This window comes from Sciurus vulgaris, assembly GCF_902686455.1.
Source record: "Sciurus vulgaris genome assembly, chromosome: 7".
NCBI lineage: Eukaryota > Metazoa > Chordata > Mammalia > Rodentia > Sciuridae > Sciurus > Sciurus vulgaris.
The window spans coordinates 128,526,361-128,552,324 of NC_136467.1; the positions used below are offsets into that span (position 1 = coordinate 128,526,361).

General features: G+C 36.3%; 2 pseudogenes across 2 annotated transcripts; both read right to left on the reverse strand.

Moving 5' to 3' along the window:
* Positions 1-236: 236 nt before the first annotated feature.
* On the reverse strand, positions 237-1,174 carry LOC306666674 (olfactory receptor 2B11-like; annotated as a pseudogene). The gene has a single exon. The product of its transcript is annotated as an olfactory receptor 2B11-like (transcript).
* An 8,689-nt stretch (positions 1,175-9,863) lies between these two features.
* On the reverse strand, positions 9,864-10,794 carry LOC306666984 (olfactory receptor 2J3-like; annotated as a pseudogene). Its single transcript has one exon. The product of its transcript is annotated as an olfactory receptor 2J3-like (transcript).
* Between the last annotated feature and the right edge of the window lie 15,170 nt (positions 10,795-25,964).

Consider the following 25,964-nt stretch of genomic DNA (forward strand, 5'->3'; position numbering starts at 1 on the left):
GTTACTATTTCTTTATGTACCAACCCAAATAGAATTATTTTATCCATTTCCAAGAACAGTGTACCCATACTGATACATATTAGCCAAGTATGCTACTTGCCTAACGAGATAATAAATTACATAATGAATGGGACAGATTATGAAGAAGAACATATAACACTAGAAATATGACATGAATGAGTTCATAAGAAAAACCCTTATAAATGTAATTATAATAGCTAAATATTTTAAAATTTTTATTTGCAAATGAAAATACTCCTCACCAGGTTGCTTAATGCCCCCTTCACATTCTTATTCCTCAGAGTGTAGATGAAGGGGTTGACTGTAGGAGTCACCACTCCATAGAAGAGAGCCATGAACTTGGGCTGGTCCCTTGTAATGGAAGAGGGGGGCTGAAGGTACATACTAATGGCTGGACCAAAAATAAGAAAATTACAATGAGATGAGAGGAACATGTGCCAAAGGCCTTTTTCTTTCCTTCAGAAGTTTTCATGTTAAGAACAGCACGTCCAATACTGGCATAAGAGGCAAGAATTAAGCACAGAGGAACAGCTAACATAAAAATGCACACCACAGACAATGTGAGCTCATTAGCCTCCTTTTCCCCACAGGCAGTCTTTATAAGAACTGGAATCTCACACAGCACGTGATCCAGTTTATTGATGCCACACAAAGGTAATTGTAGTGTAATGGTGGCCTCTGATACAGCATAAGTGATTCCACCCAGCCATGCAGTGGACACTAACAGAACAGAGGTGGGCTGATTCATGATGAGGGTGTAGTGCAGAGGTCTGCAGATGGCCACATAGCGGTCAAAGGACATGACAGCCAGGAGCAGACATTCTGTGCCCGCCATCGTGTGGAAGATATAAAGCTGAACTACACACCCCATATAGCTGATGGTCTTCTTAGAGCTTCCCAGGTTAAAGAGCATCTGAGGCACAATGCTGGTGGTATAACACATGTCCAAGAAGGAGAGGTTGGTGAGGAAAAAGTACATGGGGCTGTGGAGATGGGCATCTAACACGGACACCAGAATGATGGCTATGTTTCCCAGCAAGGCCATGGGGTATGTTATGAGAAGAATAATGAATAGAGGAAGTTCTAGCCAATGTTGGTCAGAAAATCCTAGAAGAATAAACTCCTCAGGGTGGCTTTCATTAATTAGTGCCATTCTATTCAATGTGTTTCACCTATAAAAGAAAGTGCCAAAAGTTAGCATGACAGGACAAAAATAGTGACAATCCATTTGCTTTCTCTCACAGAATATAGAATAGAGGGATTTGGGGTCGAAACAACTTAAAGCAAGAAGTTGTCTAAGGAAACTTCTATCTTAAGAACTTAAGGTGTTTATGAACAATTTATCCTATCATTCTGAAAGAATTTCCTCTTCTTATTTCTAATAAGGTGGACAATAAATAATGCCTTGTGATTTGGTAAGGATTAAATGAAAAAAAAAAAAGCAACTGTGTTTTGGAAGCTCCAAATTATTGGTTTTGTACTTTTATTGGCATAAAAAACAACTGAGTAGATTAATATGAAGTTCATCGCTTCCTATGTATAGGTGCCTGATAGAGTAGATGTGAAATGTGGTTAAGTAATTGGATGGCTCATTTTATATCACTGCTGCCAGATATAATAATCATAAAAGTAATCTGGCATAGAGGGTCATGCCTGTAATCCCAGTGAATCAGGAGGCTGTCTCAGGAGGACTACATGTTCAAGGCCATCTTCAGCAAATTATTGAGGCCCTAGTAACTTATTTAGACCTTGTCTCAAAATAAATAAATAAAAAGGGCTGGGGATGTGCATCAGAGGTAAAGTGCCTCTGGATTCAATTCCCAATACCAAAATAAAAGAAAACAAAACAAAAAATATGCAAAAAAGAAAAGAAAATGAAGGAAGGAAAGAAGGAAAGAAGGAAAGAAGGAAGGATGAGCAAAAGAAAAAAAAGAAAAAGAAAATAGAATCATGAAAGTGTTCAGGTAGAGGTAACAGAAGACTGAGGAAGAGAAAACCTGAATAAATAAACTCTCACCACATCCATCTAGTCAGTTGATTAATAACATTTTCTCTACAAAGAGTGAGGTTTTGAATTTAAATAAATATATCTTATGTATTTGAAGTTAGTCAAAAAATATAAATACCTAACATCAATTTCCGTATGTTTACAGTTATCAATGACCCACATTTTTATTGTTGTTTTTTTTTTTTTTTTTTTTTTTTAATACATGGAGTATAACTCCCCATTTTGGTTGTACCTGATGTGGAGTTACACTGTTATGTATTCATGTATGAACAGAGGAAAGCTATGTCCAATTCATTCTACTATCTTTCCCATTCCCATCCCCCTTCCTTCCCCCCATAAATTGAAAGAGTTAAGTTACAATGAAAGGTCTCTTCATAATCTGGAATTTGTTGATACACTTATGTGCTTCTTCGTAAAAATATTAGTTCAAAGTTTTGGGTATTTAAACTTTCATGTTACATTTTAGTTAATTTATCTACTTTTTTGGATTTTCTTTCATCAAATGAGCTCATTTACTATTTCAACATAAGAATTTGGGCAGCTAACAGGGATCAGTCATCATATATAAGTACAAATACATTTTTTAACTTTGGATAATTTCTATCAGGAGATATCCCAATTCAGGCCCATAGATATTCAAATCCTGAAATTATTTTATAGTTTTCAGGAAATATTTCATTGTTTTTCAGCTAAAAGGCACGTTTAAAAAAAGAGTAATGTTATGAGTGGAGTAATATTTTCAGAAAAAAATTAAATTTTTAAATTTATGTACTTTTTGTTTATCAAAGTATGCGACATGAAAATCACAATCTATACAACGATGAATACTCAGATGTCAAGTGAAGATTGCATCATACCAAAAAATTCTGTTACTTTTCCAGCCAAATGGTTTCATGGAAACAGATTATATTCTTAGAGCTAGAAAGCACATTTTCAATGATCTCTATTTCATTAAATCCTCAAGGTCACCTGTTGGGGTGCCAATTAGAGCTATTGAGGGTTAAAATGTTAATGTTGCCCTTAAATAATGTACCCATGTGTTATGGCAATAACTTAATAATGGTTAATTTAATAATAAATACTCAAATTAATAATTTAATAATAAAATACATGGCATTAATGAATTGGATTAATGAATTAGATTGAATTTTAAAATTTGCAGTCTACCAACATTGTTGAATAATTCCATTATAAGACACGATATATTCTTTTTTTTTACATTATTATATTCACTTTTCTTAATTTTCTACCTTTAATCATCCATCCATTTTTTAAAGAGTAGTTTTAGATTTGATCCTCCTTTGATTCCTCCATAATCTGTCTAGTTCTAATAACATTATTTACACCAATATTTCTACAGTAACATTAAGGAATTTATACTCAGGAACTTTGCTCCTATTATTCATCTTATGAAATGTAGATTTGCTGGTGAGTACCGACTCCCTTAAAGCACTTTTATTTCTCTGGGTATTACCATAGAGATAAATGTGTTCTACTCTACCACTGTGTATGGACTTTATAATTCTATTCTTATATTTCTCATGTTTGCGTATTATTCTCATTATATTTACTTACTTTTAACTCTTGGATTCCATGACTTCTGGACCTTCTACTTCTAGTGATTTTCTATCCTTATTTTACTACACACTACACTATATCCATTAATATATAAAGTCATGTTAAAAGTGGCCAGGCTGTATTCCTGTTGAAGTCTTTGTACCTCTAATCACCTTTTCTTTATAGTTTACCTTATACCTAGACAAAGGTGCCAAAAATACACAATGGAGAAATGAGAGCCACTTCAACAAATGGTGCTGGGAAAACTGGAAATCCATATGCAGCAAAATGAAATTAAACCTCTATCTCTACCCTGCACAAAACTCAACTCAAAATAGATAAGTACCTCCGAATCAAACCAGAGACCCTGCACCTTATAGAAGAAGTAGTGGGTTCAAATGTTTATCATGTTAGCTTAGGACTACTCTTCCTTAACATGACCCCCAAAGAACATGAAATAAGAGCAAGAATCAGTAGTTGGGATAGATTCGAACTAAATAACAAAGGAACAATATGAAGAGAGAATCTACAGAGTGGGAGAAAATCTTTGCTGCTCATACTTCAGATAGAGCACTAATCTCCAGAACCTATAAAGAACTCAAAAAATTTACAACAAGAATACAAATAACCCAATCAATAAATGGACTAAGGAAATGAGCAGACACTTGCCAGAAGAGGATCTACAAGCAATCAACAGATATATGAAAAGATGTTCAACATCTTTAGTAATAAAAGAAATGCAAATCAAAACTACCTAAGATTCCATCTCACCCCAATTAGAATGGTGATTATCAAGAATAAAAGCAACAACAGGTTTTAGTAGGGATGTATGCAAATAGGTACACTCATATATTACTGGTGGGGTTGCAAATTAGTGCAATCACTCTGGAATGTAGAGTGGAGATTTTTGGAAAACTTAGAATGGAACCACCATTTGACCCAGCTATCCTACTCCTTTGCCTATACCCAAAGGACTTAAAATCATCATACTAAACTGAGGCAGCCACATCAATGTTTATAGAAGCTCAATTCACAATAGTTATATTGTGAAACTAACCTAGATGCCCTTCAACAGATGAATGGATAAACAAACTGTGATATATTCACACATTGAAGTATTATTCAGTCATAAAGAATAATAATATTATGGCATTTGCAGATAAATGGATGGAATTGGAGAATATCATGCTAAGTAAAATAAGCCAATCCCCAAAATCCAAAGGTTTAATGATTCCTCTGACAAGTGGAGGATGATACATAATGGGGTGGAGGAGTGGAACATAAGAGAAGAATGGAGGAAAATGAGAGGGAGGAGGGGTTGGGGTATGAAAAATGGTGGAATGAGACAGTATTACCCTGTGTATGTCTGTGAGTACACGAATGGTATGAATCTACATCGTTCAGAACCATAGAAACAAAAGTTGTACCCCATTTGTGTACAATGAATCAAAATGCAGTCTGTAAAATTAAAAAAGCAAATAAATTAAATTAATAGAAGAATAGTGGGACCTCATAAGTGGGAACCTTCTGAACCTAGCACCTCGGAAGAAGAGATGAGGATGGGAATGTGCCAACTGACATGCCAGTGGTCAGGGATAGACTGGTCATAAGATCAGTCATAGCTGGTGGGAGTGGATGTTGAGAATGTGCTCCCACCTGACATGAATATCTTCATGAGAAATTATATGGCCTCTGAATTGGAAGACATGTGCAATGAGTGTAGGTAAAACACCAAGGAAAATATGTCAAATGTCTGCCACGACTTTGGGGCACTTGTGCTGAAGAAATACTTCTGAATGAGTATAGGACTGAAATGAGTAAACTTCTACTCTGAACCATATTTATGTTCAGCTGCTAATGAGAATCATGTCATCTCTTTATTGTCCTTGTTGAGAGCTGCCTGATAGCTTGACCTGACATGGCACTGCAAGTTGGCAATCATGTAGAAACTACAAGTCCTCCCAGGAGCTTTAGGGATGAAGCAGGTCATTTATGCAGCAAACTATACTGTCCCTGATAATGAAATACAGCAGGAAAGAAAACCACCATTTTCAAATGGTTCCAGATAAATATCATGGAACTCTAGTTTCAATCTGAGTTCTTTTGTGTATCTTCCTGTTTCTCAAGAAACACAAGCTGTAGCTGATATGGGGAATATTGAAAAGATTAGAAAGAAACGGATAGAGAGTTTGGAACAAAACATAGAAGAAAGAGAAAGAATGAAAAAACAAGACATTCAAAAAGAAAAACCAAGAATGTGCTTTCAAGAGAAAAAGATGATAATGAACTTACAAAGTTCTTCTCCAAGGATAATTATATAGTCCAGCAATATCACATATAACTATAATGCATTAATAAGTCATTAAATAAAATAAACGAGGAGAGCTCTCTGGTCCATAGCAAAGAGGGGGGCTCCCCGCCCACAAGGAAACTTAGACATTATACATGTGTGTGGTGTCTTACTGTGTGTGTTAATAAAGTAGTCGTGGCCAGTGCTTCATGTGAGGGGTGAATAGCTCAAGAGAGGAAACTTACATGACAGTTGCAGTTTGACTTCTTGGGAACCTGCCCCTATCAAAGGCTACAAACTTGACCGAATGTGTGTTTAAACACACACACTGGACTGCTACTGGTGTACTTTTGCAGAAGAATCTCAAAGAAGGCAGCCATACATGGCATTCAACTGTTTGTAACTATGTGTGGCACCCCTATAGTGTTAGACAATGGGGAGAGTTTTCTACTAGCCACAAGGTACAATAATGGGGTGACCATTTTACATATATTGGCACACTAGGATTAATTACATGAATGGATGACTCATTAAAGCAGAAACTAAACATGAAAGATGGATTCTTGGTAACATGAACCAAGTGACTATTGAAGGTCATTAGGACCATGAATGAATAAGACTGCAGTAATGCCCCAGTGCCTGCCTGCTGTTGATGCAAGAACCTGACAACACCATCTGGATTCAAATGACCATGCTTGAGAAGGATTCCTGTGCTCCATGAAAGAGAACATGGGATAATTTGCTGCTGGCTTTTCCACAAAACCTGCCATGGGGGATTCATAAGTCTGTTGTGATCACCGAGCCATATCTTCAGCCCTATTTTGTATTTTATTTAGAGACAGAATCCCACTGAGTTGCTTAGCACCTCGCTTTTGCTGAGGCTGGCTTTGAACTCAGGATCCTCCTGCCTCAACTTCAGAGTCGCCAGGATCACAGTCATGCACCACTGTACCCTGTGCAAATAAGGTCTTGATAGTGTGGGACCCGAGGTCCGTAGGCAAAATGATTAAAACAGGAGGTAAAAGTAATTTACTAACCCAGGACTTCCCATCACTAAGGGAGAATCTGTGATTTCATCATGGTCTATAACAATACCACCCTTGTCATACTTTCCCCTCCCAAAACCACAAGAACCACCAGGACATGAAATATGGTAAGGTAAACCTGGGGATGGACCACAGGCTGATATTCTTCTCAGTAGGAATGATCAGTTTGCATGTGAATTGTTAAATATTTGAGATTTTCCTATATTAATGTCAGCAAAATTTCATCTTAGTAATCTACTAGCAAAGTGGGCAAGTTGTACTGCGTACAGCAGAGATGTTAAGATAAAATGGATTGCTGCATATACAGTGAACTGCCTCTGTCCTCCTCCACTGGTCTCCTGTGACATCTACTACCAGTCACCTTGGTGAAATGGAAGCAAATGATAAACTGGAGCAACACCCACAGGTCACAGACACAGCTGGACAACTGCTGTATGACCTTGAATGTAAAGTTACCTTCTTCTAAGGACTCCAAATATCAGACACCAAATATCATATCTTCCATTTACTATAGGAGCACAGGCTTATGGTTAAGCCCATTGCTGAGGCATGCTATGTTTGATGGATTGAGGTAGCTAAGTGCAGTACAAATAGAAATTAAGGGAAAAATTTCTCCCTTGTGGAAAGAAACTGGCATCTAACCTCTGTAAGTATGAGTTGAACTCCTTTAATTAATATGATTTAAACTTTAATTCAAAATAGGGATTGCTTATGATGACAAAGTCAAACACCATGGGAAAGAGCATATACTCCCCTTGGGACTGGATGTGGACATGTAGTGTCCATGGTCCATGGATAGCCATACTTGCTTTAAAATTGAATTGAACAAGACCTTACCCACAAGCCTGCTTTCTTCCCATTTCCTGTGCAAATCCTACTTGGGACCTTGCAAAACCTGGCTTAGAATGATTCAAGCTGCCAAGCAACTTTACACACTTGCTGTAATTTCTCCTTAAACAGCAAGAATTGTCATTGAGTTTCAGGTTGAGGCTTCAGTTAAGAACACTGCTGCTGCCGTAAATAATGCTCAGAAAGTCAGAGTGTTGCTTAATGAAGAAACTATTCAGATGCAGAGGTTGGTGTTAGATACACCAACTGCAGAACTGGGAGGACCTATGTCCTCATTAAAGCAGAGTCTGTTTATCTGATAGTAATCTTAATGTATCTTTAGCTGTACATAAGTCACAATATTCCTATATTCTATATAGGAATATATTCTAGCTAAAGGAAAATTGGTATTGATCCTTTTTCTGCTTGGTTACAGTGTCTTCCTATTTCCTGAAGATATGTTGTATTGTATTCTCCCTCTTATAATACAGCTTGTCATATTCTGCTGCTCTTGATATTGATTTGGCTTAATGTATATTCTGATGAGCTGCTCAAAGGACATTCTAGAATTTGGGCACTATAAGATTGTAAGGTTATTTAGGCACATGGAAGTTGGGATGTATCATCATTTAAAGAAAAGTGGGACAATAAAACACCCTATTCCTATACACCCCCTTTCTCCAAACCCTTAACAAAGTAAGAGAACTGTGATAGCAAATCTGTCACAAAACACCCAGACACATATGACCTTGAAGAACACTGGATATCTTGTGCACATTGGGAACTAGAACAAGTTAGTGTTATTTGTAGGAAGCTGCTTTCCTGCATATACACCGATATACTTGCTACTTGCAGTGTTGGTGAGCCAACAAACTAAGCAAGCTAATGCTAATGATGTTACTGTGTCTGCAGTCTACAATATACAAGTCCTCCCTGAGTAGAAATGGGCACAGAACTGAGGGCACTGTGGAAAGGATATGTGTCACTCATCCAGTCAGTTGCTACTGGACAAAACATCATAAGGGAGAAGAATCACAATATGGCAAAGCATTGAGGGACAGAAGTGCTGTCTGTCAGTCTGTCATCACTGAGCTCTTCTTTTTTTATTTAATTACTTTAAAAATTTTTTTTTCTGATTTCATTTTGATTTATTGCACACAAATGTGGAGGGGGGGATATGAAAAATGGTGGATTGAGACAGACATCATTACCCTAAGTACATGTATGATTACACAAATGGTATGAATCTACTGAACTCTTCTTGAAACCATGATCTCTTGTTAGCTTTCCACAGAAATGACTCCATGCTGTCTTTGAACATTTTTTTGGCTAGTTTGACACCTAACCCCATTGGACTTTCACAGCTGCCTGTGGACATGATAGCTATAGAGGTGCTTAAGCATTTACTGCATTTAATTATATGAAACCTTTGATGACTGGTACATGAAAAACTATCAGAACGTTCACATTTTTCAACCTCCTGTGCTGACTACTGAGTACCACCATAAAAAGGTCAAAGTAGATGTGTATGAAATGGTTTTCTACACAACTCACAGTTGTTTTTGCTAAAATTCAACATATGTTTTACTAGCCATAATTGTGTACGGAGCAAGATCTTCTCAATATTTGCTGTGCAACAAACAATAGCAATATTGGAGAAAAATATTTCAAGTATCTCATTATAATATCATTAATTCAACAAGAAGTGTTTTCTTCATTGAAAAGACAAATTGAAAGACACATTTAGGTGATTTTTAAATTGGTAACATCCTCTTTCCATTCAAATTATAAAATGCTCTTTTATTAATAAGTCACTCATCTCATTTTCAGAAAAATTAAGGCCTTAGATTGATTAGAATTATTATATGGAAAAAGTCGCTATTGGTATATATCTTGATTTGATGTGGCTGAGTTCTCCACCAGTAGATGTATTTAGGTAGATTGTTTTATTTTTACATTTTAGAAAGAACTTTGATGCCTTCTTTAAGTATTTACTCAGTGAGTCAAATAGAGTGACTGAATGGATAGTGTGTGAATGGATGGGCCAATTAACTACTGGTAAAGATGGAGATATACTATTGCAAAATTAATGTCACCTGTACACAGGGCATTCTCACCCCAGTAGTCTCCTAACTGCTCCTCTTACATCATTGTTTATGAGAGTATAGATGAGAGGGTTGAGGCAAGGTGGGACAGCAGTATAACACAGGGAAAGGAACTTCCCTTGATCTTGAGAATTTTCTCTTGTTGGCTGGAGATAAATGCACAGAACTGGAATGAAAAAGAGGGAAACAACCATAAGATGGGTTCCACAATCCCAAAGACTTTCTGATGTCCAGTGCTTGACTGCATCCTCATTACAGCATGAAAAATGGCACCATAAGATGTCAGAATGAGGATGACAGGGATGGAAAAAAAAAAAAAAAAAAAAACAGAGTCATGACCTTGAGGGTCAGTTCATCAGCATGAGTATTAGCACATGACAATTTCAGGAGTGCTAGCATTTTACAGAAGTGATCTACTTGAAGATGTCCACATAGGGGTACTTGGAGGGTAAAGAGGGAATGGAGTGCTGAGTTTATAAAGTCACTTACCCAGGAAGGTACAGCTAACAAGTGGCAGAGTGGAGGGTGCATGAGGACAGTGTAATGCAGGGGTCTGCACACAGCTACATAATGGTCATAGGACATCACCATCAGGAGGACACACTCTGTGCCTCCTAGTGCTAGGACAAAGTAATGTTGAACCATGCAACCTGCATAAGAGAAGGTCTTCTCTGGGCCCCAGAGACTCACCAGCAGTTGTGGGGTGGATCTGATAGTGTAGCAAAGATCCAGGAAAGAGAGCTTTGAGAGGAAGAAGTGCATGGGAGTGTGGAGATGGGAGTGCAGGTGTGACAGTATGATGATGAACAGGTTGCCTATCAGTGTCAACAAGTAGAATATCAAGAAAACCACAAAGAGAGTTGCTTCCAAGTGAAGCCATTTAGAAAAACCCAGTAGAATGAAATATCCTTCAGATGTAGCCTGAGTTTTTTCCAACATCATTTGTTACCTGAAGGGGGAAGATAATCACATAATTATAAAATAATTATGTAATGGCTCCAAAAATCTTAGAGAGATTAGAAAAATTAACAAAAGCCAATTATAAGGTCCTGACACTGTTCAATCCTAGGGCAATTTAGAATTTCTATTATAAATCTACTAGGCAATTTAGAATAGCTTTTCCAGTAAGTGAAGAGCATAAAAATCCTTACCCAAATAGGGTATCAAAACTGCAAGAAAAAAATAGTGAAAACAAAGTTCTTCTATGTACCACAGAATAAACTGAATTAAAACCAATAGTAAAATATGTGATCAGTAACAGGTTATTTCATAGCCTAAATTACCTTTTTCCTGTTGTCTTTTATCTTATATTTTACTTTTTGGTATTGGGGTCAAATCCAGGGTCTCACACATGCTAGGTTAGTATTCTGCCACTGAGCTACACCCCTAGTCCTCGAGCAATTACATATCAATTACAAAGGGAAAAGAGTAAATTTTATTGTCCAATAAACTTGTGGACATCACCATAACCACATTATGAATGACAGCAGCAGTTTGATGCAGACCAACATTATAAGGTTTGCAGATGTGATGCTTCCAACAGGATGTGATATTAATCAGGGGTGTTTCTGCCAAAAATATGCAGCCTAGTTCTGATAATAAACAAATATAACACAATCTCTAATTAAGACTAAATAGCAGATTGTACTCTTCAAATTCTCAAGATCACAAAAGGCAACAAATTTGAAAAATATGTCCAGGTTAAAGGAGACCAAGTATACACAATATCTACATGTATGATCCTCTACTTAAGGATTTTAGAGTTATATTTTTGGAAGTAAGGGTAATTCTAAATTATTATTTGGATAATACTTTTTCACATTTGATAATACTGAATAATAAACTATTTTGAATTTGCAAGTTTGCTGACTGGCAGAGTTTATTTAAAATACTGTCATTTAAAAAATAAACAGTAAAAAAGACACTGGTAAAGACATATAGCATCTCTAAGATACCCTCAAAAGGCCCAAAAACATGATGGTTGTTAGGAAAATATATGATAGATAGATAGATAGATAGTAGATTGATAGATGATAGTAAGTGAGATGATAGAACAAAGCTTATCAGGAAAAAAATATCTAGTAAAGTGCAGTATGGATAAATGTATATGGTGTTTTTTGTACCACATTTTGTAATTGTTCAGTAAAGCATTAAATTTTAACATAATAAAATGTTAATAATTGAAAGCACAAACTTCTTTTATGTTTTATCCAAATATTTACCTCTTGTAGAAAAAAGTAACATCATAAATACAATGTTCTTCTTTTCCATCCTAGAGTGAACAATAATTGATAAGACAAAGGTCATTGAGTAAATGTCTAATCTAGCTAAAGAAGAAAATTTCTGTGAAACAAATAATCAACATTACAAAATTAGGAACTTTGGTTATCTTTTCAGAATTTTTAGTTTATCTTCATTTGTGTGATGATAGAAACCATAATAATTGCAAACCAAATAATCATACGTATTGATGAAAATATTGGTGGGACAATATCCAATATAGTAGAGAATTCAAAATGTTAATGTAGTGTGAAAGATATTCAGACTCAATTAGATGTGCTTTTAGAAAGAACTTTATGATATGATTTGTTCTTTTGGGTCTAAGCTTCTTTCTGACTGTGAAACAAAATCTAAGTACCAGAAAGACACACAGACACATCTATATCAGTATGATATCAATGATATGAAAAACCTGGAAATCTCAGGAGAAGAAGTAGATTGAGTCCTAAAGAGTTAGATTGATTTCCTATTTGTATTCCTTTCATTTCTTTTGTCTAATTGCTCTGGCTAGTGTTTCAAGGACAATGTCAAATATAAGTGAAATAGGGTATCCCTGCTTTGTTCCACTTTCAGAGCAAATGATTTCAATTTTTCTCCATTTAATATGATGATGGCTATGGGCTTAGAATAGATAGTCTAAACAGTGTTAAGGTATCTTCCTAATATCCCCGTTTTTTCTACTATTCTGAGCATGAAGGGGTGCTGTATTTTATCAAATCTTTTCTCAGCATCTATTGAAATAATCATATGATTCTTAACTTTAAGTCTATTGATGCGATGAATTATGTTTATTGATTTCCAGATATTGAACCAACCGGTTATTGCAATTTCCAAATATTGCAAGTGGTTGCAAATTGGTGCAGTCACTCTGAAAAGCAGTATGGATTTCCTCAGCAAACTTGGTATGAACCCACCTGTTTACCCAGTTATACAACTCCTCAGTTTATACCCAAAAGACTTAATATTAGCATACTACAGTTGCACAGCCACATCAATGTTTATAGCAGCACAATTCACAATAGCTAGATTGTGGAACCAACCTAGATGCACATTGACAGATGAATGGATAAAGAAACTGTGGTATAGGTACACAATGGACTATTGTTTGGTCATAAAGAAGAATAAAATTATGCCATTTGCAAGTAAATGGATGGAATTGGAGAATATCAAGCTAAGTGAAATAAACCAATCCCAAAAAAGTAAAGCCTAATGTTTTCCCTGATAAGTGGATGATGATATATATTGGGTTGGAGGGGTGGGGGTGACAGAAGAATAGAGGAACTTTGGATTACATAGAGGGAAATGAGAGGGAGGAGAAGGCAGGTTTATAAAAGATAGTGGAATGAGACAGACATCACTATCCTATGGATATATATGATTACATGAATGGTGTGAATTTTCATGGTGTACAACCACAGAAACTGAAAATTGTACCCCATTTGTGTACAGTGAATCAAAATGAAAAATAAAATTAAAAAAAACATGTTATTTTTCTGATGTGGAAAAATTGGCATTTGGAGAATTTGATAATAGTTTCTCCATAACATGGTTAAAAGCTGAATAAATAGTGTCAATAGAAAAAAAAAAACAGAAAAAAATATAAATATAAATAATAAGATTGTTATAACTTCATATAGAGACTGATGCAAAAGCATCCCCTGCCCCAGACTGACACAGATTGCCAGGGCACCATGGCTCCAACCAGGAAAGAAATAGTCCACGGGTTTCAAACTCTCACTGTTCAAGATTGTGAACCATGGGTGCCATGACCCTCCACTGTCTGGTCCATCTTGGCCACATCAAAGCTTTGACTAGCTGTAGCTGTGGATGACATCCCCCTCTACTTCCAGGACAGAGACAGCTCTCCTACCTATGCATGCCTAGGCTTTCACTTGCATGGTATGGATTGTGTGCATCCACCCCCATCCCTGCTCTTATTCCCATGGGGGCTGTGCAGAGCACTGGATTAGGAATGCACTTCCCAGCAGTACTGATCAACTCTTGGGTCCACTCTACCCCTCTACTTATCTGTGGTGAGTCAGTGGGGTCTTCAGCAACTTTTGACTAGTTGCAATACCTCCAACTTCCTTCTAGATGGATTATTGAGACATCCCACTGCATGTATTCCCTGTGGCTTTATATTTGGCTATCTGAAAGTAGGGTGATACTACATTGATTTAATTTTCTTCTAGGGAGATTGGCCAGGTGTGGACTCCACAAAATGTCTTTCATGTTCCACACCACTATCAATCTATAACGTGGGTAAAATGCTTGGTATTTTTCACTGACACTGCTGCTCCTATTGCATTTTAATTTGATCTGCTTTTATTTCCATCTTTTGTAAGGAAATAAGCTTATGTTCTTCTCTTCTCCCTACTTTTCTTTCTATTGTCCCTCCCAATTCACCCTACCCTGGTCCAGGATTGGGGTTAAGAAAATCTGTCCTTATTTTCTGCTCCAGTAACCAAAATTCACATGTCTGCAAGTCCCAAACTGTCAAATATTGGGGTTTAGAGCATTGATTCGGTTACCCATTTTCCTTCACTGCCTTCTTACTGTGGTGTGGAAGGGTCAGGAGTCACTGCCCAACTCTGCTCTGCAATCTTCTCTGAGGCTTATAATCAGACCAAATGGACAGCAAAACAGGCACAAGTCTTTGGATTACTAGACATATTCAAACTTACTGAGCTTACCATCCATGTTATTCCAGAGGTTTTTGGATGGGGCTACAGCAGAAGATTGAAACACATAATACCCCTGTTGGATCTTTGTTATGGTTAGGGAATGGAGAATAATATTATACCATTTTTGGGAGGACAAATGTGTGCCACTTATGCTATACTTGCTGGGGAGACCATCATCAGAGAAACACCAGTCCAGGTCACAAAACAAATGAAGATAAGATGATTGAAAAAATCCTCAGAGAAGAAATTGCCATTTGATTTCATCACATATTAACACATGGATACTAAAAGACTATGTAGATGGGGGTGGCACAAGGGACTGCCCATAAAATTGCCTGATGCTTCTGTATTTGAGAACTGTCCTGTCTGTTCACAGCATTACTGAAACTGGAGTTTTGAGATGAAACTGGATTCACTGCTTCTGCTGGCAGGTGGGGGTCTCTACAAGCTGTAGGCCTCTTCAACGGAGAAGTGTTACAGTTCCTGAATGTGGGCCATTCTCTCCAGTGTTGAAGGAGACCCCAGCAGCTCATTGTCAAGTTCTTTCAGCGTTCTTGTCTCATGAATTTGAAGAATGAAATCCATAGACCAGATTGAATGAATGAAAGAGAAAGATATATTCAAGAGTAGGAAAAGGGGCAGAACTCTGCAGTGCAATAGGGGACCCTACAGCAGGTCTTCCCCTGCAGACTGTGCTATTCGAGCAGTTTATTTAGCACTTGGGTCACTGCTATTGGTCTAGATTTATGCCATTTATGGTTTGGAGAGGCTATTGGTTAGCCCTGAATGTCATTCCATTTTCTTGTGGCAGGTCAGGAAGCTCCAGGCTGAAGTCAGTGCATTATGTCTACTAAGTGAGGGTTCTGGAGCTGAGAGCTGCATGGAGTGCTTACCCCAGTTAGGTGCTGGCCTGCCACAGCTAGGGCCCACGACAACATGTCAAGCTCTACATAGCAGCCCATTCCTGTTGCCTGTGCTTTAACTGACCCAGGCCACCATTCTGCTGCTTCCCTGCTCCCCTGATGCTTCTCACAGGGCCAGTGGGCTGACTGCACAGCTTGAGGCTGGGGTGCATTGTTGCTACCATCAATAGCAGATGTAACCAAAAGGCCTATCAAACGTGGTAAGGTCCCTCTTCAACAATGAGAGACAGATTACCATCAGACAGACAGATTGTATCCGTTTGTGGTCCTTATACATTCCACAGCTGTCTTATTCTTTTTATACCCTGAAGTACAAAAGATAGGTTGGTAAAGTACCCTTGCCCATCTAGGCCTGCTGTTTAGTAACAATCTTGTTACTAAAACAAGATTGTTCAGTAGCCTGTGCTTAATGCAGCTAATTTGGCATCATTAGGGTCTACTAAACATTTGTCATATTCTCCACAGGTTTCAATAAGTGATCTAATCCTGGCCTGGGAAATGGAAGTTGCATATTACGCCAACCAGACTATTGGATCTGCTTAGAACTCCCTGTGACCACAACACAAGGACATCCTTGAGTAGTCTGCCCCACTAATGAGATGGAATGAACTTGAATAATTAGAACTGGAATAAAACACATTATATCCGCCATTTTATCCCAAGCTCTACCCCCAAGAAGAGCTTGAATAATAAAATTTCCAAGCATCTCCATTGAGTTCTCTAAATTCTTTCTTTGGAATGGGAAAACAGTATGCTTGTGGCAACTTAGGCCCAGGATTGGACAGGAACCCAGAGATGCTTAACGACTGAGCTATGTCCCTATCCCTTTTTATTTTTTATTTTGAGACAGGGTCTTGCTAAATTGCTAAGGCTAGCCTTGAACTTGCAATCCTCCTGCCTCAGCCTCCGCAATCCTTACGACTACAGGTGTATGCCAATTTGCCCAGCAAAAATAATTGTCCTGTATTTATAGAAATCAGAAGGCTATGTTAAGTTACAAGGTTACATTTGTTCTGCAACTTTCAGTAGAAGACATCTCATTCCTTCTCAAAGTCTCTCCCTCTGTTTTTAAAAATCACCTTTACAGTATCTCCTATCTTTTATATATTTTGCCTTCTTCTCATAATAATCCCAGTGATTGCAGGACCTCAACCAGAAAATTGAGGATAGTATTCTCATCACAAGAACCTCAATTTAATCACATTTGTAAAACCCTTTGACCATGTAGGGCTGTATGTAATCCAATGTTCTAGGGGTCAGGAGGCATTCTTCAGCTTGCCCAACAAATAATAAATATGGAAGGAATGATTTAATTCTATAAGTTACCATTTGGCAACCACTACAGTAATAATTGTCCCTGAGAAGGATTATAAAGAATTCCTGAATTCTTTATAATTCTGGAAGTTTGTCCAAACTGGCTGGAAGTTTGTCCAAAAACAGAATCCCACCTCATCTCAAAATGTTTTGCCATGATACTCATGCAATACCAAGGCAGACAAGAAAACTTTATAGCAAAGAAGTCTAGCAGACACCATGTTAATGAAAGAATTAGAGTTAGTATCACCAGTGGAATAAATGAATACCATGTACCTGTAACAGTATGCAGAGGAGGACACAGTATTATTTCTGTGGTATTCCTACCAACAATGAATAACATCACACTTATCATGCAAAAAAAAAAAATCTAAATAGAAGAATATTATATAAAATAAATGTCCACAATTTTCAGTACTATTAAGCTAATTATAAGCAAAGCCATACTGAGTAACATTACAAGTTAAAGAAGTCCTGGAATCACTTAGGAGTAGATGTGCATTATAGATTGAAATATTTCAGGAAAATTAAAATGCATTTTAATATTGTATAACTATAAAAAGGGAATGGTAAAGTACTCATGTTGAAATGTTAATTGTGCAATCTGGTGAACGGGGAAATATAATGCAATTTTCCCAACTCTTCTGTAAGGTGTTAGTGGTTACTGAATTATACTTTGTTTTGAAAGTTTATTGCTCTTGAAATCACTTGATATTATAATATGTAAAAGTCAATTCCCTTTCCAAATTAATATATTTAAAAGATTTAGAAAACATGTACAAAAGACCACAGGAGGAATGAGTCTGAGTGTACCTGAGCAGGAAGCCAGAGCTGTCTACTGTGACTTCCTGGATGTCACATTTATACCCATATTCCTGTCCTCCAGAGTGATAAAATCTAAGGATAAGTGCGCATGCACATAAGGAATGTACTGCACAGCACTAAATGTATGATGAAGCAGACAAAAATTGGGAGTCATATGTCTGGATGGGAAGGAGAAATTTACAGGATGCAGAAACTGGTGCTTCCACAAGATGAGGCTCCATTCATATCTCAGAAAATGCTGACTTCACTATTGATGCTTTAGCAAAGTTGTTTGTGGCTCAAATTTATGTGTCATAGTGAAATCTATCTCACAAAATTTTGCTTGAGGGTTAGGGTTGACATTTAGATAATTTCAGAGCATCTATTTTGCTTTGGGTGTGGTTGATTATAAGAATGAGTCACCAGATCTAAAAATCCATAATCACACCCTGACAAGTTGTTGAAATTTTGTCAAGTCACTTATATGATTTCTTGCAATTTTCTCATTTGGAACGTGTGAAAACTTATACCTAAGCTGTAATAAATTTGTGGAAGTTTCATGGAACTGGTTTGAAATGCAAAACAACAGAAAAACAGTATTAAGGTTAATATTTAAGAATAGTTTTGGAAGCTGTTCTTCGTTTTAGGTTACATATTAAAAAATATGCAAGTGTGGCTAAGATTCAATATCACATGTGCTACAATTTCAGATCCGAAAGGAAGATACATGTGTAAACATGCAAAATAACATTTATATGTTTTGCAAGCAAAAAAGGGAGATGAGAGGATGTTGATAAGTTGAAAAAAAATACATATTGACAAGAAGTGATGAAACCAAGTTGACAGATAGGACATTTCACAGTAGGGGGCAAGCTCCAGGGTGGTGGTGGGGTGGGAACCAATTTGAACAAGAGTTAAGGAATCCAGGTAACAGATCAGAGTGCCTGTAGAGTCATATGCAGAAGAAAAAGCATATTAGAAGAGAGCAGGAAAGACAGTTTCTCAGTGACTGAGTCACTTTCCCTCCACACCTCTGCCTCATATCACGGAGGCACCCTGACACAGGGCATGGAGAGTAAAGTCAGAACCTGACTTTCCTAAGCCTGGCCCCTCTCCAGTGAAACCTAGCACCAGGCAGCCTCTATTGCCCCATAGTCAGGCTTCTTGCTAAAGATCCAGACTTCAGATCAGTACAAGCATGTCTGGCTTCCAGGGTTGTGACTATGGTCCCTGTTTCCAGTGTACATGGAACTGGACCCAGCCTGGTCACCTCACGCCTCACACTTCACCTCATGAGAATCTCCATCATGAAAAAGACAAAAGACAAATGTCTGTGAGGACATGAATAATGTTTTATATATGAGGGGTTCTGTAAAACCTCCTATGTTAATGCAGGAGGTGGAATGATTAGATTATGAAAGCCACAACTTCATTAGTGAATTTATCCAATCAGTGGATTAATAATTCAAAAGAATTACTGAGTGGTATCTCTAGGCAGGTGGTTGTGACAGGAGGGAGTTGGTCACTGAGCATGTGTCTTGGGGATAATATATTTTTTTTCCCTTGGTCTCCCCACACACACACTCTCTTTCCTTTCTGCCAAGAGCTAAAGAGATTACTCCCCCTATCCTTTAGCCGTGATGTGTTTTGCATCACCGAGGGCCTAGTGCAATAGAAAAAGAACATCTGTTCAGTGCATGGGCAGAAAACCAGAGGCAGAAAGCCCAAAATAAACTTGTACTTTCCTAAATATTCTTTTGAGGTATTTTGGTCACAGTAATGCAAAACTTGCTGACACATTTCTAGCACTGCTGTTGGAAATGTAACTTAGTATAGTGATTTTGTGAAACATTATGGAGGTTCCTCAAAAAATAAATAGTAAGAATTACCATATGGTCCAGCAACCTTATTTCTAGGTTTGTATCTAAAGAAATTAAGTCAATATCTGGTAGAAATGCCTAAAAATTCAGGTTTATTGTAGCATTATTTATAATAGACAAGGTATTGAATTAATCTGTGTCCTTCCAATGGAAAAAGCAAATTAAAGAGTGTAATATAAATGGATATATATCCTAAGGAAATGAATTCAGTATGTGTAAAAGACATCTGCACGCCGATGTTTGATGTAGTTCTACTCATAAAAGCCTAGAAGTAGCAATAGTCTAAGGACTCATCAACTGACAAGTCAATTAAGAATTGTCATAAATATGAAAAATAGAATATTATGAAGCCACAAGAAATGGATGTAATATTTTCATTTGGAACAACATAGATAGAACTGGATGTCAACAAGTATTGAGTTGCATTTAGACAGGATTAATGAATTCTGGTGTTCCATTGCATAGCAGAGTGACTATAGATAATTCTTTTCTTCAAAAAATTCAGTAGAAATTATTTTATATGTTTTTATCATAAGGAAATGATAAATGTTTCAAGAGATAGACAAATTTACTCTTATAAGCATTATAATATATACACACATCAAAATATCACAAAATAACTCATAAGTATGTAGAATTTTATGTATTAATTTTAAAGTGATATGAAAACAGTTAAATGTGAAGACAAACATTTTGGTTTCAAAAAAGTAGAAAGTGAAATGGTAGTTATTAGGAAAACTGGTGTGTTGGGAAACATGGGTTAGGAATATATTGGTGAAAGATTCTAAATTTAAAGTTACTGAAAGGATAAAGCAAGACTTCTATTGTACAACTTGGTGTTTATAAAATATATGCTAGCCTTGAAAAATGCTACAAGTGCATTTCTTTTTACCAAAAATATAATTATGTTAGGTAACTATACATTGATTTACTAAACTTAGTCATGGTGCACTGTAAATATATTCAAACCATCATATTGTGTATGGTAAATATATATAGTTTACACTGTGAATTGAAAAATATAAAGAAAATACAAGAAGAACCCCACACAAAAGTCATAAAACAGGAAATTATCTTAATCTGTTGGTAATTGGGAGTTAATGTCACTGGTGTTCCCAACAAGGGTATTCTATCCAAGATCATATATGAATTCCCTAGAAAAAGCAACTGTGGGAAGCTTGGTTCCAACACAAAGGCTAAAGTAAAAAAGGCAAGAACTGGTATTGGAAACCAGAAAGGGAGCATCTGAAGACACTTAGCCACTTCCCAGAGCTGAGGCCTTTGTGTAATGCGTTCTAGCTGAGTTAGAGGTAGGGGAACATACCCCAAACTAGCTATTCTCATACTCCTTAACTATCAGACTCCCATAGCTAAACCCAAGCAGAAGCTTTGATCTGGCCTCCAGGGGAACATCACAGGAAAATATTAAACAAGAAGCATGGAATTCTATCGTTTAGTGCTGAGTACCTGCACTTGATACCAAAAGACAAGAAAGTCAAAATAAATTCACTCCTATCAGATGCTATGCAGTCAAATGGAAACTGAAAGGAAGCAGACAGATTCCGCAAAATATCAAAAAAAGAAAGAAAACTTCAAGGGACCTTAACCAACTTTTCTGGTGTTATTTTATTTTCGATGTTTCATGAAGGTCTCTGTTTTACCATGGTCTAGTTGGAGGGAGTTCTCTGCTATTTTGGAATAGAATCTGCTGGAATCATGAATCATGAATAAAAGTAAAATTGGTATATAACTAAGTTGGTTGTAATTGTGTATCCCAAAAAGACATATATATTGGGATAGAGAGTGGATTGGGCAAGTGGGAGGGAGTGGAGACTATCCATCACATGCAAAATGCATAGTCATTTGATAGTGTAATGGGACAAATGAGGATGGGGGGAACGTGAGGTTGAGAGTCATTTCTATAAAATGATCCCACTGTACTGAATCCCCCATTGTTTTCTTTACCAAAAAGCAATCTGCCTGCATCCCTGCCTGGTCTGAGGGGACAGGGAATGTCCCATTCCTCAACAAAGTGAGGCAGGGAGTAGAAGGCCTGACAGTCAGTGTAGGTAATGAATGATGGGGGTCAAGAGAGATGATGACTGGTTATCACTGGGTTGTGATCAACTAACCTCTGAAATCACACTTTCTCACTCCATGTGTTGCTAAAACTCTGGGGATCTCACTTTGCAGCCCAAGGGATTACAACCTGTGCTGCTCCTTGTTGCACTTAGGCATGTATAGGGAGAAGGAAGAAGATGGGGAGATTTTGGGGTCCAATGGGCATCCAGCTCTGGGCCCTTCTTCTTTACAGAGAGGTCTGCACCTCCATCCCTCTTAAGTAAAACTTACTTTCTACACTTACCTCGGTATCTCTCTGTGTTTAATCTACAACACCAGAGGAAGGAGGACCCATCTGTGATCTCCAACAGGGATATCAATACTAGTGGTGACCTGTAGAAAAATGATAGAGTTCAAAGGAAAACCTTATGTTTGTCCCTGATGTTCATTTAACTTATTTGATTTTATTTTCAGAACAATGTAGTTCAGTTTAATGTTTGTAACTTGAAAAATGTTGATGTTAATATTAACTGGAGAGACAGAAAAAGATAGGAGATAGTACAGAAATAGGTTAATCATCATTTCATATTTTCCTTATATAAGCATTCCAAAATTGAAGGTTGTTTTAGAATATAACAAATTTTTCTCATTGGAAAGATCATTCTTTTTTGCTTCTCTTTCAAATTCACATTTTGCTCCATTATTGATGTGACTATGAATCATTAAAATGTATGTGAGCTGGTCTAAAAATTAGTGAAGTAAGAAAATTCAAGATATTTGCACATAAATTCCCCAGAATAATTTATTCAAACTAGTTCTGTTCTAATTTTAATAATTTATTTATTATTGCTTTTTTAGTTTTAATTGTATTCTCTTTGAAATTATTTAAGTGTGTTGCGAAATGGGATGAGTTCATTTTAAACAAATCTAAAAACACAGACTGACTTCAAACCTCAGCAAGGAGGTAACTAATTGTACATAAGAAGCAATTCCATGGAGAGCTTTCTTCCAAGGAACATGCTCACCAACTCACCTGGGAGAAAGGTAAATGAATGGCCTACGTAGTAACAATGCCCAAGAGGTCTCAGGAACAGCATACAAATAGCACTCCCACAAGGCATGCTTCATATTTTCTACTATTGCCTTCCTATCGTGCCTCTTTTTTCTCTTTGCTATCCCATGTCACCTGAAAAACTAACTTCTGAACAGAATACTTACATATTCATTTGTATAGTATGGTTTCTCCATTCTTTCCTAAAAGCTGAAAAATTCGAATGTATTCCTTCATATTTTGTTTTTTCATTCAATGATATTTAACAAATTAAGGTGAGTAAAAAGTGCATTATTTAGAGGTCATGCATTTTTGGGAAGATTCAAATGAATCTTAGTACTTAGGTCATAGTGCCTAATATACATACAAGAATCAGAGACCATGTCATTTCAAGGAATGTTTTCTAAACTTAGGAAATGCCTAGTTTGTTGACTCTAGGAACAATCAGCCTTTTCTCTGTAATCTCTTTTTTTTTATCTCTCACTTAGATCACACTTAAGAGACATTCAAATTACAATAAAAACATACTCGACAAATATTAAATACTTGGATGAAGTATGAAGTGTCTTATCAGCAATGTGAATTTTTTTCACATATGGTCACAATTTGATGGATTGACTTGCCATTTATTTCATCCAGATGCCATGATGTTGGTTCAATAAAATTGCTTTTATTTCTTCTAGTGATCTTTTACTACCTTTAAAATTGATCCTGATAAAATTATAAGTAAAATACCATATGGTATGAAAATAAAGAATGTATTAGATAGTCTAGAAAGAAAATGTGAAGACTTCAACAGGAATACAGCCTGGCAACTTTTACTATGACTTTAAACATTCATGGGTACAAATTACTATGTAATGAAATAATGATGGAAAAATCACTGAAAACAGGGGATCCAAATATCATGGAATCCAAGAGTTGAAAGAAAAGAAATGTAAGGAGAATAATATAATGAACATGAGAAATATAAGGATAGGATTATAAGGTTTATATATAATACAAGAGTAAATCATATTGATCTCCAGGGAAGTATAGCAATCAAAGAGCTTTGGGATGATCATTGCTCACAAAGAAAACTACACTTAATATGAAAAAGCAATCCCCAATCTCATAAATGTAGTGAAGATGCTGAAGGTATTTTTGTGTTAATACTGTTATTAGAGCTACATAAAATTTATTATGGAAAAATTTGTGCAGAATCAGATCTAGTATTACTCATGAAAAATCTGATATATGATCCATGGTAGAAAATTATGAAATGTGAATTTAATAATGCTAAAGGAAGACATAGGATGTGTTTTACAATGCCTCTATTCCATAGTGTAGGTAGACTGAAATTATTAGAATACTTATTTGGCAATCAAAATGCCATGCTTTTTATCATTACATCATTATTATTATTATTTTATTATTATTGTTATTCCCATATAATCAGAATAACTTATATTTAAAGGGAAAGATTAACATCTCAGCTCTGAGTTGCTTTGTATGGCAGGCACCCCAGCAGGTCTTGAGGATTTAATGGAATAGAGAATGTGAAAACTGTGCTTTGTAACCCTAAAAATATGGTGTGGAGCTATGGAACCACTAAATGGCTAGAAAAGTAACTCAGACTTTTGTCAGTGGAACATTATTTGAACTTCACATATGAATGTTCCTCAACTTACATGAGATTATGGTTTTCATGAAACATACTTCACTAATGAACAAATACCTAAATGAAAATAATTTTATATCTCAAAATAATTCTTTCCTTAGGTCATTTATTTTATTTCAATGATCCTTTTAGCTGAAACCAAAGAAATACATTCTAAAAATGTAAAAATAATTTCAGGATTTGAATATCTCATGGCCTGAGTTAGCATATCTCCTCCAGAAGTTAGCTGGAGTTAAAAAAAAAAATGTATTTGTATTTATGTATAGTAAATGGGTCACTGATAACTATCCAATTCTTTTCTTAAATGAGGATAATAAGTTCAATTGTAAATATAGGATCATGTCATGTCATCAGCAAGTAGTGACAGCTTTAGTTCTTCTTTTCCTATTTGTATTCCTTTAATTTCTTTGGTCTGTCTATGGCAAGTGTTTCAAGGATGATGTTGAATAGAGCTGGTGAAACAGGGCATCCCTGTCTTGTTCCAATTTTTAATAGGAATGATTTCACTTTTTTCCATTAAGAATGATGTTTGCTGTGGGTTTAAATGACCACACGGCTGGTATGATTCCACTTCATGTAAAACCAGAGAATGAGAAATTGTACTCCATTTATGTATGATGTGTCAAAGTACATTCTACCATCATGTATAACTAATTGGAACAAATGAAACAAAAACCATATTTGCAGAAAATAAATCACATGATACCATATAAATATTTAAATTTCTATGTATTAAAAGTGAAATGAAATCATAAAACAAGGTTAATGGGAACATTTTCCAACACTTTTAACCTGACAAAATCTGATCATACATTTCAGTATATAAAGCTTAAAATAACGCATACTGGAAAACAGTATTTGCAAACTTACTACATTTTGTTTGTTCAATCCAAAGTATGGTTTCATGTACACACCCTTGTAAAAAAAAAAAAGCAATGAAATCTCAGGTAGGAAAAATAAATACATAAATTGCTTATTGAAAATAATGGAACTATCATAAGATTCATAGATCTCAACACAGGGTATCTATCCAAAGGAAAGTAAAGCAACAAAATGAACCTATATCTGTAATCCCACATTCATTATACCATTATTCATCATAGTCAAAATATTTGATCAATCTAGGCACCCACCAGTGAATGCAGGAAAATGCTTTATACATACAAACAAAATACTATTCAACTATAGAAACATGGTAATCCTGCCACTGATGCAAACATGAATGGAAGTGGAGGTCATGATGTTAATGCAATAAGCTAGGCACAGAAAGAGAAACACTGCATGATATCACACTTATATGTGAAGCCAAAACAATTGATTCTATAAAAGTAGAATGTAAATGGAAGTTCCCGGAAGCTGGAGTGGTGGGAAGCATGGGTCAGGAATATGGTGAACAATATTTCAAATTATTCAAAGGATAATTCAAGAGATCTATTGTACAACTTGATCACC